Source organism: Balaenoptera physalus (assembly GCF_965194825.1).
Source record: "Balaenoptera physalus genome assembly, chromosome: 1".
Classification (NCBI taxonomy): domain Eukaryota; kingdom Metazoa; phylum Chordata; class Mammalia; order Artiodactyla; family Balaenopteridae; genus Balaenoptera; species Balaenoptera physalus.
Window position 1 is genome coordinate 17093878 of NC_138882.1, and position 12823 is coordinate 17106700.

The window sequence follows — 12823 nt, forward strand, 5'->3', positions numbered from 1 at the left end:
TTTGACAGCTCACTACCCTACACCCCCATAAATGGGGAAAGAAAAATTGACTCAACAATAATTATAATAATAAATGGCAAAATTCACTGGAGCTTTGGCCGATCAGTCAGATGTCACATTTATCACTGGGCTTCTAGACATTGATGTAACCAGTGTCTTAGATCAATGGACAGATGACAAGACTATGAATGATCATAACCACAAATGTCAACTTTATCCCTTTAAATGCACTCAGTGTCCTGGAGATAACCCAAAAGGTCACATCGATAGTCGCCACCTGCTATGTCTCTCGTTCCAAACACTATCAGACAACATGGCGTTTCTGGAGCAGGGAAAGAATTTGACTGCAACAGCAGCCTGACATTTGATAATGGATCAGGGCGCATCATTGTCTGATTAAGTCATGGCAATTCTTCTCTGTCTTTGAAAGACAGACCAACACAGTCTCCTTGCTTCTTTCGGTCAGAGGGACAATACTCTTCCCGCCAGGTGAGTCTTTGAATTACAGGTATGAGCTGACCAAATACATTTTTCCTGAAGTCAAAGGACTTGTGATACTTTATGTTAATAGTTCCCAGCAGTGCCAGCTCCCCCCAACCACCAAAGACAAAATTCCGAGCTCATCATTTCATACTGCGTCACGGGGGAAAGTCTAAATTCATGAAAAGTCTAAATTTATAGTACATTTTAAGAGAAATGCAGTTTAGTGCTTTTTAATACATAGAGTAACTTCAACTAATTGCCAAAATAAAGTTGGCTCCCTCTGGCTTTAATGAACAGATTAGCGGCAATAGCATTAACAACACTATTTGCATAAAATTAATTTGCTAAAGCCCTTAAAAACAGTGTTCCAAGTAGCTTAAACATGCTCACTGTCTATTTACACTATTAATTTGCTAAGTAAACCTTTCTTTTTAAGTAGGGCAAAAGTGAATCATCTGTCCAGCTAAAGCTGAATTACCACCAAATCCTAAAATAGTGAAGTCTAGATTAATAGGTTTTTCCGGTACAAGGCTGGGAAAACATATGTCTTTGAGTTCAACTCCCAGTAAACTGATAATACAGATATTTTGTTAAGCACTGGAGCAACAAGGAAAAGTAGACCAGTTTTGAACTGGTAGTTACAAGTCTGTTTTCCCAGACTCATTTCTAGTTGAAAATAAAGTTGCATTATAATTGATTCCTACTCAGTGGCTATTATGGGTGAGAAGCATGTAGAACTGTGTTGAAAAGTTTACTGAAAGATGGAGTACAAAATGAAAGAATACAAGTATAAACCTGATCATATATTTTTCCACAACTAATATGGAAATTCTTTACCCACATTCTTAAAAATTATGATTATGTGGAATAATTTGCTGTTTAAATGCTGACAATACTCTCTGTAATTATTCCTTAAATCCAAGGCAACTCCAATTAATATATCAGTAAGGTTTGTTAAATGATATTTGATAGGTTAACTCTGTAATTCATATGAAAGAGAGAAAATGCAAAAGAAAAACCAAGAATTTTTTAAGTAGAATATTTTGGAGGGAAAGGGCAGCAACTTCTTTTACCTGATCTCATAATATTTTTTATTAAATTTTTTATTGAAGTATAGTTGATTTACAATGTTGTGTTAATGTCTGCTGTACAGCAAAGTGATAGATTCATTTTTTTTATATTCTTTTCCATTATGGTTTATCATAGGATATTGAATATAGTTCCCTGTGCTATACAGTAGGACCTTGTTGTTTATCCATTCTGTATTTAATAGTTTACGTCTGCTGACCCCAACCTCCCACTCCATCCATCCCCAACACCCTCCCCATTGGCAACCACTAGTCTGTTCTCTATCTCCCTGAGTCTGCTTCTGTTTCATAGATAGGTTCATTTGTGTCATATTTTACAATCCACATATAAGTGACATCATATGGTGTTTGTCTTTCTCTGTCTGACTTACTTCTCTTAGTATGATAATCTCGAGTTGCATCCATGTTGCTGCAAATGGCATGATTTCCTTCTTTTTTATGGCTGAGTAGTATTCCATTGTATATATGTACTGCATCTTCTTTATCCATTCATCTGTCGATGGACACTTAGATTGCTTCCATGTCTTGGATATTGTAAAGAGTGATGCAATGAACATTGGGTACATGTGTCCTTTTGAATTATAGTTTTCTCTGGATATATGCCCAGAAGTGGGATTGCTAGATCATATGGTAATTCTATTTTAAGTTTCCTGAGGAACCTCCATACTGTTCTCCATAATGGCTGTATCAATTTACATTCCCACCAACAGTGTAGGAGGGTTCCTTTTTTCTCCAGACCCTCTCCAGCATTTATTATTTGTAGACATTTTAATGATGGCCATTCTGACCAGTATGAGGTGGTACCTCATTGTAGTTTTGATTTGTATTTCTCTAATAATTAGCAATGTTAAGCATCTTTTCATGTGCCTATTGGCCATTTGTATTTCTTCTCTGGAGAAATGTCTATTTAAGTCTTCTGCCCATTTTTCAATTGGGTTGTTCATTCTTTTGTTGTTGAGTTGTATGAGCAGTTTGTATATTTTGGAAATTAAGCCCTTGTTGGTCGCATCACTTGCAAATATTTTCTCCCAGTCTGTAGATTGTCTTTTCGTTTTGTTTATGGTTTCCTTTTCTGTGCAGAAGCTTGTAAGTTTGATTAGGTTCCATTTGTTTATTTTTGTGTTTATTTCTATTGCCTTGGGAGACTGACCTAAGAAAACATTGGTACGATTTATGTCGGAGAATGTTTTGCCTGTGATCTCTTCCAGGAGTTTTATGGTGTCATGTCTTATGTTTAAGTCTTTAAGCCATTTTGAGTTTATTTTTGTGTATGGTGTGAGGGTGTGCCATAACTTCATTGATTTACATGCAGCTGTCCAACTTTCCCAACACCACTGGCTGAAGAGACTGTCTTTTTTCCATTGTATATTCTTGCCTTCTTTGTCAAAGATTAATTGACTGTAGGTGTATGGGTTTATTTCTGGGCTCTCTATTCTGTACCATTCATCCATATGTCTGCTTTTGTGCCAATACCATGCTGTTTTGATTACTGTAACTTTGTAGTATTGTCTGAAGTCTGGGATCATTATGCCTACTGCTTTGTTCTTTTTCTTCAGGATTGCTTTAGCAAGTCTGGGTCTTTTATGGTTCCATATAAATTTTAGGATTATTTGTTCTAGTTCTGTGGAAAATGCCACGGGTAATTTGATAGGGGTCACACTGAATCTGTAGATTGCTTTGGGTAGTATGGCCATTTTAACAATATTAATTCTTCCAATCCAAGAGCATGGTATATCTTTCCATTTCTTTGAATCATCTTCAATTTCCTTTATTAACGTTTTATAGTTCTCAGTGTACAAGTTTTTCACCTCCTTGGTCAGGTTTATTCCTAGATATTTTATTTTTGGGGGTGCAATTTTAAAAGGTATTTTTTTTACATTCCTTTTCTGATACTTTATTGTTAGTGTAAAGACATGCAGCCGATTTCAGAATATTTTTTAAAAGCTTAGTAATTACAACACCATTGGTATTGGTTCAGGAAAATATAGATCAGTGAAACAGCAGAGGGAATTCAGAAACAGACACATGTATGCGTGGAAATATATAATAGTGGTAGAATTTTAGGTCGATGTGGAAAGTGTATATCAACAAATTGTGTTGGAAGATTAGCTGTCCATTTAAAAAAAGTTAGATCATTACCTCACATGACCCACAAAAATAAGTTACAGATGGATTAAAGCAGTAACAGTTAAAAAGAAAAGTGTTAGAAGTAAATAAAGGAGGAGAATGTACAGAAGACATTCTTAAATGAGACATAAAATAAAAATCTATAAAGGAAAAAGTGGGTGAATTTGACTAAATCAAAATCTTAAAACCTCTGTGTTAAAAGAAATCATAGCAAAGCTGGGAAAACATATTTACAATGTATACATAATACAGAGTAACAATATCCAAAATATGTGAAGAATTTCTATGTAGCAACAAAAAGCAAACAACTCACTAAAACTTAGTCTAAGTACAGGAACAAATGACTTACAGAAAATAAAATTCCAAATAACATAAACACATGAAAACATGTTCAAATGCATCAGAAGTTAGGAAGATTAAAATGAAAACTATCATTAAAGATCATTTTTTTCCATTCATCAAGTTATCAAAAAATATTTTATGTGATGACAAGTGTATGGGTAAAACTTGTTCATTTCCTGTTGGTGGGAGCAATAGTTATTTTGGAGGACAAATTGAAAGTATCTATTTAAATTAAATTTTAATGAAGCTTCCACAATTCCAACTCTGATATTTTCCCTAAAGCAATAGTCATACATGTACACTAAGAACTATGTGGAGGGATGTATGCTGGAGCACTTTTATAATAAAATATTGGAATTAACCAAATGTCAGTAGAAGAATGGGTGCATAAATTATGGCCCCTCTAGGAATTTTTATTCACATATGCAACATTGTAATTTCAAAAAAATCACTGGAATGTTACATGTTATAGAAGAAGATGGGGAACACCACATATGTCCATTCATTGGAAGAGAATAGAATAAATGTTGATATATCTGTATGAAAATATTATGTAGTTGTATGAAAGAATGAGATGTATCTATATGTGCTAATATCGAACAAGTTGCAAGATACATTACTAATGAAAGCAAAGTTCAGAGGGTATAGTGTATACTCTAGTTTTCAAAAGGATTATATATAATATTTGTTATATTTATACAATAAACTATATATTTATATAACATATGTGATACCCTACACACTACACATACATATACACACACAAGTATTTTTCACAGAAAAGGAAGTATACCACGGATACAATGCTATATATAAAGCATATCACATCCACATATGTGTGGATATATGTATATGTTTATGTGTGTGTGTATATATATATTATTATATATTCATGGGATGCCTTTGCATGTTTACACAGGGATCTGATAAGAAGACTATAAATCTATCAGGGTCTGGAGTGAGAGGAAGACTCCCTTTCCATCAATTACATTTTGTACTGTTTGAAATTTGTTTTATCATGTTCACATACTAATTTTTCAGATAAAACTAGTAACTTACAAATAAAAATTATAATATAACCACACTATAAAAAACTATACATAGTTTAAAAGAATGGGAGAAATCTATGTACAGTGACAGAAATACATCCACAGCACATTGTCAACGGTTACAAGTGTGTTGGGTAACAATGCATCCTGCTCAATATCATCAATATTAAGAGACATAAACAAAACAGACTTACATATGCATTTGTATAAATGTGTACATTTATGTAAAAAGAAGTAAAAGGGTACATAAATATTAAATAATGCACTCACAAATACAAACATGTATTTGAAAACACAAAGGGCAAACCTAGAACGATACACGATCTCCTGCTAACAGTGGTAGCCTCTGCAAACCAGACTCAGTTGGTGGGGTGAGGTCGAGAAGGTGATCTCTACATCTTTAGATTTTTTTTACAATGAGAATACATTCAGGATGACTTTAGTAATTACACTTTTTAAGTTTTAAAAAAAATTTAAAATACTAGTATTAGTTACTTGTCTAGTAATAAAATATATGTCTAAAATTCACCTGGCAAAATTAAATTTATTTAGTAACCATGGAGTCTTTAATCAGCCTATTAGTAACTCTGTAACTTTTACCCTTTATTTAGTCGGTATTTAACCTATCAGACCCAACCCTCCAAAGAGCCTAGAAATTCAAAACTTTCTTAGTTATTCACGCTCTAAAAGACTAGGCCATTAATTTCTCCCCTAAAAAAGAGATTAAAGCTACATCCTACGTAGCTTCTTGGATGAAGTGTAACTCAGCCTCCCTGGTTATAAAACAAGTATGCTTCCCATATTCCCTTGAGGCTCATTTAGGACTCTAAAAGGAATGTAGAGTTTAGTCTTAAGCATCATTTTATTGATAGATGAACCTGAAGTAGAAAAATTGCTGCGATTAATGGGATACCAATTCAGATCTCTCTCCCCCTCCTCTCTCTCCCTCTCCTTCTCTGTCTCTCTGTCTCTGTCTCTGTCTGTCTCTTCTTCCATCTCCTGTTGAAACCCCAAGAAACCAGATCAATGTTCTGATGGTTCACCTCTTCTAGAATGTCACATAAGTCGGCCCTTACTTGAGTCTGGCTTCCTTCACTTAGTATAATTCATTTGATATTCATGTGTCAGTTAATTCTTTCCTTTTAAGATCAGAGTAGTATTCTGTTGTATGGATATACCACAGCTTGTTTATCCACTCACAGATGATGGATAATTGTGTTGATTTGGGACTGCTATGAATAAAGTCACTACAAACATTTAAATACATATTTTCATATAGACTTACATTTCTATTTCTCTTCGTAAAATACCTAGGAGTGGACTTGCTGAGTCATATAGTAAGTATATGTTTAATTTTGTATAAAACTGCCAACTGTTTTCCAAAGCAGCTGTACCATTTTGCATTCCCACTAGCAATGTATGAAAATTCCAGTAGTTACACATCACCAGCATTTGATATTGTCAGGTTTTTAAATAATGTAATTATCTTAACAGGTGGGTAGTGGTATCTCACTGGGTTTTAATTTGTATTTCTCTAATGACTAATTAGGTGAGCATCTCTTCATTTATTTCCAATTTCATTCTTAAATTTAAAATAGTCTCAGAGGAGGCTCACATATGTTGCTCAATCATAGGAGTGAGCAAGTGAAGGGGCTTCAGCCTGACCTCAGGTGTCAATGGGAGATGATAACTAAACAGTGCATGAGTCTTAGCCATCTTTATTGTATCTATAGTATTAATACATAGTATAATATCATATAGTATCCTATCATATAGTATCTAGCACTGGGACTAAACATTCAATGAGCATGCCCCTTCAGTGGCCAATTTAATTCATGCTCCCTGCTTCCCTGTAAACATGCTGTTGCCCACCGCACCTGATCTCCATAAAGGCTTGAGCTACTCTCTGATATGCTACAGCATCTTCACTTCCCAGCTGAGTCGGATGCTCACCAAGAGTTAGTCGTGTCTGTTCCCAAACCTGTGTTATACCAGTTGAACTTGACGTTATCAACAGAAAGTAATTAAGTATTATGAAAATGGATTAAATATTAGTGACAGAAAGAGTTCTTTCTTAAAAAAAAACTAAGTTAATTCTTTAGAAGACTTAATGAAGGCAAGTCACGAAAAATGTAGATTAAAAAGGAGGAAAGATAACATTAAAAGAGTGGGGAAAATTATGAAAATCTAGAAGTTTTCTACAATCAGACTGCATCACAATTGTCTTTAAGTTTTTATCATTTTCAATGAAATGTAAGTCTTGGAGAGTACATTACGGGTGTGATTTATGCAGGAAAGACAATGCCAAACAGTGGACTAATACCCAAAGAAAGGTTTTTAGTTTTTTTTATTTTTATTTTTTTTAAGTTTTATTTATTACTTATTTTTAGTTGCGTTGGGTCTTTGTTGCCGTGCGCGGGCTTTCTCTAGTTGCGGCGAGCAGGGGCTGCTCTTCGTTGTGGTGCACGGGCTTCTCACTGCGGTGGCCTCTCCCGTTTCGGAGCATGGGCTCCAGGCGCACGGGCTTCAGCAGTTGTGGCACGTGGGCTCAGTAGTTGTGGCCCGCGGGCTCCAGAGCGCAGGCTCAGTAGCCGTGGCACACGGGACCAGCTGATTTGCGGCATGTGGGATCCTCTGGGACCAGGGCTCGAACCCGTGTCCCCTGCACTGGCAGGCGGATTCCCAACCACTGCACCACCAGCGAAGCCCCAGAGAAAGGTTTTTAAATGATAAAATTTCATTTATTAGTATCCAGTTATAAATGTTAGATACATATGTGTTTGAACATTTGAAAAATAAAGTAATAAAAATAAATATACCTTGATAGTTTTACCATTCAAAGATTAAACCACAGTTAGCATTTTGGAACATTTGTTATTACAATTATGACTATTTATACCATATATACAATATTATATAGTAATTGTTTACTTAACATTAATATATATGGTTTGTATTGTCAAAAGCTCACAAAATTGTAATTTTAGTGGCTTTCTAATATCTTATCATGTAACTATATTATAATCTTTTTACTCAACCTACTGTCAGACATTTAGGAAGTTTTTATTTTTTCCCACTGGCAATCATGTTTTTTGATTTAATGATTTTTAAAAAATATTTTGGAGTATATCTTTAAGATAGAGTCTCTGAAGTGGAATTAAGAGATCAATGGAAAAGAACTAAAATAAGGGTTTTTTCTGATTATAAAAATAATTCAGATTCTTATAGAAAACTTGGAAAAATATAGGATAATATGAAGACAGACAACTCAAGGATTATATTTTAATTGATGTATCTTCTAATAATTTTAAAACATAATTATGATCATATCATGTATAAAATATAGTCTCATAACCTGTTTTTAAATCTTTCTTTAAATTGTAAGCATTTTCTCATATTATTAAATTTACTTGGCAATATCTCTTTACTATATGCATATTAATATTTTTTATGGATGTATCATTGTTAAATACTCTCTTACCGATGGACATTTAGGAAGATATTCTGATCCTTTACATTATAAATAACAATGAAGTGAACATCTTTATCAACATCACATTGCTTTCTTAGGTTAGCTTCCTAGAGATAAAATAGCCAGTGAAATGCTATTAGTATTTTTACATATGTTGCCATGGTATATTCCAGAAAGAAGGGATTAGTATACGTTCTCAGCCACAGCCTGTACATGATTGCACATCTGTAAAATGCAAATGCTAACTGGCCTAATTTTGTAGCGAACTAGTCACACCTGAAAGTACTTATGCAAATGACCTTATTCCTTGGCGACCCGCCCCAGGTGTATGGATTTACAACTGTACTCTCTTAGGAAACCATTCTTTCATATTTTAAAAACTCAGTTTATATTGCCATTATGTAAAGGGTGGTTTGGAGAAAAATGCAAACAATACAAGCTTCCTCCACAGAGGTATTTATCATTTCAGTTAATCTATCATTATAGACTATCTTGACTAAATCTTCTGGCTGAGGTTTAAAGATCCCAGTGGGTCATTGTCATACACCTGTAGGATTCTCTGACTGCTTAAGTATTGATTTATCCATTTGAAATTCCTTCCCATTGATTTATTAGGCCAATACATCTTCTGGTGGCCAGCTTCTGTCTATAAAAGGTGGCTGAAAGGACTGTTTCACTATCATGTATTTTATAGCTCACTGACATTCATTTACTGCCTCTTATTTGTCCAATGTTAGTATTCATGTTAATGGGTGTTACAAGTCTGGCCTTGGTCTTTGTGTATTTTTGGCTCTGCTAAGTACAGTATATAAATGATAATGAAAGAAAATTTTCAGACTTGCACCAGAAGAGAGGACATTGTGAGCAATACAGTTTCCATGTCCCTTAAAATAAAGGAAGAACAGGAATAGAAATGGGTTCATACAAGAGAGAAATGGATTCATACAAGAGAGAAATGGAATACGTTCCTTAAAAGCACTTACCATAAAAAAGATTCCAAGTTGTCTTTGCTAAGATAATGGGAAATTTGGGGTAAAGGACGGGGGCCAGAAGAAGAGGTTAAGATAGAGTAACCATATCCATGAGCAGGGCAGAGATTTGCAGGAAAAGATATTGGTGACAAGATTCTAATCCTGCCTAGCTCAGAAATCAGAGCAGTTGCTTGAAAATGCAAATAGGAAGTCTAATGAGTCATTATTTATATCAAGTGGTCTTCAATCTATACAGTCAGTGCCTTGAATGCAATGGAGACTCTCTTAGTTGGTTACCAGCGTGAAACAGTGGAGTCCATGCAACTTGAATTTAAATTCAGCATTTAGAATTTAGATTCAGCATTTAGAATCAGTTGCAACTTTGGGCAACTAATTCATCCTCCCATTCCCAAATTTTTAAATTGTGATAAAGAAAGTTGATCTTGGAACATGGGGTAAAGCACTCGATATGGGCTGTAAAAGTTCTGGTCACCAGTTCCCGCGTGTGGGAAGGTGTGTTTTGGGGTATTCCCCCTGCCCTGTACCACCAAGCAAATCTTGGATATCCAAGCTGGGTATCCAACAATTCAACTCAGTTCTAACACTTTTTACCCAGAGATGGCATCGGATTCCACAGGGTAAAGGCTCAGAGCCCCTCCCCACTGCTCCTTCTTTAGAGGCCAGTTACAAAGCCCACGCACGTTATCACCTGTGCTTCTGACCCATAAGTTAGAGACAAGAGGCTCCAACTACCCCCTCCTTGGGGTTTGATTAATTTGCCGGAGTGCTTCACAGAACTCAGAGAAACATTTTACTTACTAGGTCACCAGTTTATTTTAAAAGGATATAACTCGGGAACAGCCAGATGGAAGAGATGCATAGGGCAAGGTAGGGAAAGGGTGGGGAGTTTCCATGCTGTCTCTGAGCACACCACTCTTCCCCGCATCTCCAAGTATTCACCAACCCGGAGGCTCTCTGAACCCCGTTCTTTGGGGGTTTTAGAGAGGCTTTATTACATAGGCATGACTGATTAAATCATCAGCCAAAGGGGACTGAACTCAATCTCTAGAGCCTTTCCCTTCCCTGGGTGTGGGAGGGAAGGCTGAGGGAGGACTGAAAGTTCCAACCTTCTCATCACATGGTTGGTTCCTCTGGTGACCATCCCCTAGCCTTAGGTGACCTAGGGGCATTGCACTAGTCACCTCATTAGCATGACAAAAGATATTTTAATTGTTCTCATCGTTTAGGAAATTCCCAGTGTTTTAGGAGCTCTGTCCCAGAAACAGGGGTAAAGACCAAATACATATTTCTTATCTAAATCACAATATTACAGGCTGAATTGTGCCCCACTCACCAAACTCATATGTTGAAGTTCTAACCCCTGACACCCCAGAATGTGACTGTATTTGGAGATAAGGTTTTTTAAAGAGGTAGTTAAGTTGAACTGAGTTCATTTGGGTGGGCCCTCATCCAAGACAAATAGTGTCCTTATAAGCAGAGGAAATTAGGGTACAGACACTTGCAAAGGAAAGACCATGTGAAGACAGAGAGAGGAGAACACAGTCATCTAAAAGACAAAGAGCACGACCTGCCAAATCCTTGACCTCGACTTCTAGGGTCCAGAATTGCGAGAAAATAAATTTCTGTTGTTTCAGCCACCCTGCCTGTGGTACTTTGCTACTGCAGCCCCAGCAATCTAATACAGCACCTGCTACCAGTAGTTGCTAAATAAATATTAAGCCTTGTAGTGACAACACGGAGAGGAGGCTGTCCAGAGGTGGTTATGTGAAGTCACTGGCATGAGGACTGGGGGAACACCACCAGGGAGTCCTGGTCACCCCACACGGCAAAGGCCGTATTTGCAGTTGTTTCCATAGCGTGTCACCGATAATTTGCTTTTCTGCCTTCTGGACAGCCTCAGACCTTGCCTCCTTTTTTGACAACTGCTTAAAAGTTCCTTGTACTAAAGCCACCTCTCAACACCGGTCACCAGGCTTCCTTATCAAAAGGGTCTTCAGTGTTCTCCCTTCTCCAACTGTAGATCGCACTGACCTTCATCTACACTTCACACCACTCCTACCCAGTAGGAGAGACGATAAGAATATTAGCTTACAGCCCACATATTTCATTCTTTCTTCCCAGTGATTCTGGGAGCTATGCAAGATGAGTACTATTATTCTCATTTTACACGTTTAAAAAGTGAGACTCAGAGAGAGGTTAAGTGACTTCCTAACATCTCACGGGCCCCGTGTGATACAGCCAGTGGGATCCAGTCATCAGAGACTAAAGCGCATGCTCTTTCCATCGCACCACAAAGCGGACTGTAATGTAATTCACCGTCTTTCATTTACTGCATACAAGTCACAGGCAATGCTGATGAAATTGCTCAAAAAGCTCTCCGTGATATCTGCTACAGACCTAAAAATCACAGTGCAAATGAAAATTGTGCTATATTAAAATTCAACTGGACTTTCAACTATATTGAACCTTGATGTCATCATTTGCAGGAAAGAGGAATGACTGAATTCTTAATTTAGTCATGGTACTGATCTATGAGGGTTATATAAACACACACAATAGTGGCATCATAAACTTCAAATAAAAGTCAGATAAAGAACTTTTTTATTATTTACCAATGACTGCTAGTTACTCTTCTATGTTCATTTATTGAATAAATACTTATTGAGCACTTGCTATGTACCCGTCACTGTTCTAAGTGTTGAGATTATAAGCAGTAAACAAACAGGTGAAATGCCCTCCTCTTAGGGAACTCATTTATTATCTTGTTGTGTACTCAACCATCTAGTTTCACTGCCGAGGGCACCAGTTTGATCTCTGGTCAGGGAACTAAGATCCCGTGAGCCACGCAGCATGGCCAAAAAATAATAATAATAATAAATTTTAAGAAATTAAAAAAAAAAGAGAACCCTGCTATGAAGGTATCTATACTTGGCATTTTACAGAAGAGGAGATAGAAGCTTTGGGAGTTTAGGTATTTTTCCCAAAGGCATCAGCTAGTGAGGGGAAGACTCAGGATGGAATCAGAGTCAATGTGATGCCAAAGCCCTAAATAATGCACCCAAGTTGCTTCCATCAGGAAGCCCAACATGTAATGCCTGGTCTCGGAGTAAGTACCCAGTCTTAGAATACGGTACACTTTCTCCGGGGCAGTGACCCTGTGTCCATGCTGTCTTGTCTCTGTGTTGCTCTGCAGAGGCGTTTCATTGTTGCTGTTTTGGATCCCTCTCCCCCCAGCTTTGCCTAGACTAATACCTAGAGAAATGTGTAGGG

General features: G+C 36.6%; 1 protein-coding gene across 1 annotated transcript in view; it reads left to right on the forward strand.

Moving 5' to 3' along the window:
* Positions 1 to 12823, forward strand: part of LOC309644475 (uncharacterized protein) — a 117657-nt gene that overhangs the window by 43783 nt on the left and 61051 nt on the right. The window contains exon 6 of the mRNA XM_082428212.1: positions 236 to 489. The gene's annotated coding sequence lies outside the window, so the exon portion shown is untranslated. The remainder of the gene's footprint in view (positions 1 to 235; positions 490 to 12823) is intronic.